The 5,780-nt window shown below is 37.8% G+C and overlaps 1 non-coding gene across 1 annotated transcript; it reads right to left on the minus strand.

Annotated features, from left to right (window-relative positions):
- Positions 1 to 5,399: 5,399 nt before the first annotated feature.
- Positions 5,400 to 5,533, minus strand: LOC123812261. The gene has a single exon (XR_006784541.1). It is a non-coding gene; the product is annotated as a small nucleolar RNA SNORA69 (small nucleolar RNA).
- Positions 5,534 to 5,780: the final 247 nt, after the last annotated feature.

Here is a 5,780-nt window from a genome sequence, read left to right on the forward strand (position 1 = left end):
GCTATAACACTTTTGAGAATAATAAAATGTTCCATTTCTCTCTGTCTGCTAGGAAGTTTAAATGATGTTTTATTCTCTTATTAAAGTAGGCAGCTATACAGTTCTGAAAATAACACATTTTTGCTAATGGCATCAAAGCTGATCTCTTTTCTTAAAAAGTAATGCTATTTTCTTAGGCAGAGATTTGGTACCAGGGATGGCTTTCCTTTGATCATCATAATTGAATAATTATGAAATACACTCAAATGTTCTATTTATGCTAATACATTGGTTATAGAGAATGACACAACACTATTCAAATTATGGTGGTTACATTAAGACTGGATAAAAGGCCATGCTGATGTAATTTTATTTCATTATTTTTATAATTCTTTCCTCCTCATTAATGTTCCTTGAGATCTTCATATTCTAAGCTAGTGTTTATTGAACAAATTGTTCTTTCTTAGGCTAGACCATTGTTCACAGGGCTCACAAGACTGGGAAACATCTACTCTCAACCCTGCCTGTGTTTATCACTAAAGATTGGCTTCATGTATCTCGTGGTAAAAGGGAACCAGAGTAAGTAAGTTAGAAGTTTACTCCACTCTGACTTGGAAGTGTGGGGGCATGCAGGCAGTCTAAGCTGCCCCTGTTTTACAAGTTGTGAGCAATCTAGTGTCCCTCCAGCTTGTGGATCCACTTTTTGTGTCTTCTGTTCCTCTGATAGCAGTTAGCGACCCAAGAAGATGGCACAGGCATTAGCCGTCGGGTTCACAGTCTAGGCTACAGGGAGGAGGAAGGGCTGGGACAAGGGGCACATGCCAACCAGCTTTGAAGTATGGTCCCTGGAGGTGTGACACATCAATTGTGCTTGGACCTTATCAGCCAGAACATAGATAGCTGGCTCCGTAGAACTGCAGAGGAGTCTAAGAAACAGTTTATTTTTCTTTACTTTTGTTTCTGGGCAGCCATGGACTGAGGTAAGAAATCCAGCATTTTTTATGAAAGAAGAAAGAAAGCTTATTGGTAGTCAGCCAGCAGTGTCAGCCTCATTGTCCTCTAACCCTGAGTGAACCAGAGGGACGTGGATTGGAACTTTGTTGAAGAGCAATCTAAATGAGGCCGATAGAGGGTCGTTCATATTCTGCCCTCACTGCTGGCCTGACGGGCAGTTCATCTCGGCCCTCTGGGGAACGGCAGTTCTTCCTCTCAGCCTGCATTTATTATGGAGCCCTTTCAGCTCCTGTAAGATGTTAAAGCTTTGAATAAAATGCAAATGTTCTTTGAGAATATTAGTGGATTAATTCACTTGATGAGGTACGAAGAACACAGATGTTCGAATTGGACAGAACCACATTGAATTCAGGCTCTGTCATTTATTAGGTGAGAGAATATGGGAATAACTATAAATAGTCTGGCTTTGGTTTTCTTATCTGTAAAATAAGTATAATAATACCTTACATGCTTTGTGTGTGTGTGTGTGTGTGTGTAGTAAATTGTATAATGTTTACAGAATGTACAGTTGGTGATTAGAAATGATCTCTTCTTTGCCTTTCCCTACCAGCCATGCTCATAAGTGCTCCAATCAGATTCTTATATTATCGGAGCCCTGAGCCCCCAGCAGCTGTAGCCAGTGATGGGTACATTTTGACAGAGGATGGTCAGAATTATTCTGGGGAAGAGGGAAAGTGTTTGAAAGAGCTAGATGGTGGCTATGATATAAGGCCCTGACTGGTATTAGGCAGGATTAGAACTCCCAACAATATCTATGTTTATTTTGATATGTTGCTGTGATAGTTTAATCTAGTCATTTTAGATTAGAAGCATTTTAGTATAATCTGAAACACAACCCATTAAACTTTTACCTTTTGAAAATTGCCAGATAGCAGGTGGAATCAGCATCCATTTGGAATGACCCTCAGGATATGGTGGAACAGTGGTGTGGGCACTTCAAATGAGGGTGACACTCAAGGATGGAGTAGGGATCAGGGAAAGTACTGCACATTTTTTTATTATGAAGAAAAATTTAAAAAAAGAAAAATAGTGACTTACTTCTATCTTGGGTATTTTGAAACATCAAAACAACCTCATCAAATGAGTCATGTCAAAATGTACTGCTTGAAATGTAGTTGTAGGGCTAAGTAAGTATGGTGTATTTGCTGCCTTGGAAAAGACTCAGCCAGGTAGGGGATATGCAGTCATTTAAAACATCAGGAGATCACTACTGAAACTCCAGGAAAACACAGGGACCTACAGATCCCTCCAGAGGAACTTAGAGCAATCAGCACGCTGGCTGTATGGCACTGCACTCACTGGTTGTGTTCTTGCACTTCTGAATTTGTTCAACAGTACGTGCTGTGATCTAGGGTGGAGTTGGCAGTGAGCGGTGCTTGCCCCCATAAAAGACTGTTGTGAAGGATTGTTCCCTTCTCCCTGGTTTACTGCTTCCATCTCCATGCTGTATGTGAGCTCAGAGAAGCAATAATGCACTAACGATGCCTTTCAGGGCTGTGTAAATCCTTTCCATGATAAACTGGGAGCATCGTGGACAAGATAAATGCCCTGGAAGGGGGAGCTATCTGGGAGGAAAAGCACCCTGACATATGTCATGCAGGCACCTAGAGAAATATTCTCAGAAGTGTATTGTTCTAGACCTCAGAATTTTGTTTCATATTATGTTTTGTGGGTTAAAAGCCTTCTGTCTGGTAATGCCTAAAATTTTAAGAGGAAAGCAAACAAAAAAAATCAGGTAAATGTGTCTATATATCTTGTCATTGTTACAATACAACAGCGATGCTCTTTGTGTCAGCTTTGCAGTTTGTAAATAGTGATTTCAGAAGTAAATAAAGTAAGGTAGCCAGTGTAAGAAGAAATGTGGTATTTAAAAAAAATTACTGATACATGACACTACACTTACAGAGCCACCCCTGAGAAAGCAATGAAGTGAGGATTTTGGGAAAGAAATAAGTTAACACCACCTACACATGTTACAAACAGTTCTTGGACAAGATATATCAATTCTAGCATTGTGTATCATAATTGTGAGGTGTAAATAAAACACTATGGTAACAAAAAGTCATGTGACTTTTATGTGGAGAAATAAAAATAGCCTATTGCCTGCTATAAATTGGGGCATAGCCATCATGGGAGGCAAATATTGGAACAGGGAATAAGTATGGCCAGAATTTTCTGTGTGAAGGTTGATCTTAAATGAAACTGTGGATTAAATCTTGAACCCTGAAACTAACTATATTAATTTGTTGAATTTATAGATGAACTCAAAATATATACTTTTCTTCCAACAGAAATACAGCCTGTTTTATCCCCCCTGTTTTCAAACCAACCAGGGAACCAGTTTGAACTGGACCTGAGCTTAAATATAGTCAAAATCCAATGCTGTAAAACACCAAAAATATACCCTGGATCAAATAAAAATTCTATTTTGTTACCTCTTGAGAGGTTCAAACCATTGAAATATTTTCATGAACAAATATTATTAGGCAGTAGAACAGAGGCAAATTGCCGCTTTCTCCTTTAAAACTTTTTTTCCCCAAAGAAAAGATGGCTTTTCTTTTCTTTTGAAGTCACTTGCCACTGGTGTTCCTTCCAGCATTTAGATTTCCATTCGGTTGTCACACAGCACATTTTGCATTATAAATATTTGTTTAACACATGCCAGTTTTCTCATTTCTCCAATATTTGAGTTCATCTTGGGCTTTCTTGTTGGTTTTTAATTGAAAGCTTCATTGAATAAATACGTTGGACTCTTGAGTCCAGATTCATCACTTCACTGAGGGCGCAGCTTGCTAGTGCCTAGGAGGCTGTGTCTACCGACTGACATGCTGAGGATTTAGACAGGTGCTCTCAGAGTGAGGATGAAGGAAGATAGTTATAGGGGAAAAGAGAAATCTGGAAGTTTATAATGTGCCTGTCTTCATAAATGTTTGCATATGTCAAAGAGGTTGGGAAGTTTTGTTTTTTTAAACATGACTGATATTCAGTTTGGTTTAGGTGGAAGAGACATCTAGTGTGTCTGATAAATCACCACGGTGACATGCATTAAAAAAAAATCACTGAGACATTATTGGGACAGGGGGAATGATAACTGGAGAGGCACTTGCATGTCTTCAAAATCATTTCCAAGCACATTTGTCAGAGCCTGCCCCATTTTTAAACCAGGTGAACATTTTTCAGCACCTTCATTCTCTCCAAGAAAACATTCCCATGTTAATTTACAGGCAACTCAGTGCTTACCTTGGTGCACCTCAGGGTTTTGTATTTAGTAGTACATTATTTTTGTTTTATCTTCCCATCAAATGCATTGAGCTGAATCATAAAATACTACCATTAAGACACAGGCACACACAAAAAAGGAAGGAGCAGGTCTGACACTGTGATACGGGAATTGGGTTTGTCCTGTGTTGGAGCTGGGTGTGCCCACTTAGGCAAGATTGAGCTTTATTCATAGGGAGTGGGGGAAGGAACTTTAAGTTCACCTGGGATAAAGTGTCTGAACATTTTCTAAAACTCCTGGATGAAAGATGCCAACTGAACATATCAACTTTGTTTTGTTATTTTCACTTTTACTTTTTATTTATTTTTTAAAAAGAATTTAAACATTTTTTAAATTACAGCTGATAGACAATATTATATTAGTTTCAGGTGTATACCCAGTGATTAGACATCATATAACTTACAAAGTGATCAGCTCATACCCATCTGACAACATATGTATGTATTAGAATATATTGACTTAACATCCTCATGACTATTCTGTAACCTCCAATTTGTACTTCTTAATCCCTTCACCTTTTCCACCCATCCTCCCAACCCCCCTCCTATCTGGCAACTGTCCAAATGTTCTCCATATTTATGAGTCTGTTTCTGTTCTGCTTGTTCATTTATGTTGACTTTTAGATTCAATTGTTGATAGATATGTATTGTTGCCATTTTATTGTTTATATATTTTTATTTTTTCTTTCTTCTTAAATAAAGCCCTTTAACATTTCATGTAATACTGGTTTTGTGGCTATGAACTCCTTTAGTTTTGTCTGGAAAGCTCTTTATCTGTCCTTTGATTCTAAATGATAACTTAACTGGGTAATCTTAGTTGTAGGTCCTTTCTTTTCATCTCTTTGAATATTCCTTGCCAATCCTTTCTGTCCTGCAAAGTTTCTGTTGAGAAATCAGCTGACAGACTTATTGGAGCTCCCTTGTAGGTAACTAATTGCTTTTTACTTGCTGCTTTTAAGATTTTTTTCTTTGTCTTTAACTGTGTCTTGATGTGAGCTTCTTTGGGTTCATCTTGTTTTGGACTCTCTGCTTTCTGGACTTGTATGTCTATTTCTTTTACCAGGAAAATAGAGAAGTTTTCTGTCATTATTTTTTCAAACAGTGTTTTTTTTCCTCTTTTTTCTCAGAATTGTCCATGTTAGTCCATCACAATTTTACCCTCATGAAGGCAAAATAGAAAATGATCAACACAAGATTTTTTTTTTCAACAGGATAATGGCAGTACTTCCATAAAATGAAGCACTGTAATCAAGCAGGTTTTTAATTTCTTGACCTCTCTCTTCTCTTTCCAGCACCCCCTTGATGTGATTATTGGTACAATTGAGGTTGTCCCAGAGGATCCTTACACTGTCTTCATTTTTTCTTTTTATTCTTTTTTCTTTTTGCTGCTCTTATTGGGTGCTTTTGCTTCCTTATATTCCAAATCACTGATTTGATTCTTGGCTTCACCTGTTCTACTGTTGATTCACTGTAAATTATTCTTTATTTCATTGAGTATATTCTTCACT

The sequence above is a fragment of the Phyllostomus hastatus genome, unplaced genomic scaffold (genome assembly GCF_019186645.2).
Source record: "Phyllostomus hastatus isolate PE091 unplaced genomic scaffold, TTU_PhHast_1.1 phas_scaffold_78, whole genome shotgun sequence".
NCBI lineage: Eukaryota > Metazoa > Chordata > Mammalia > Chiroptera > Phyllostomidae > Phyllostomus > Phyllostomus hastatus.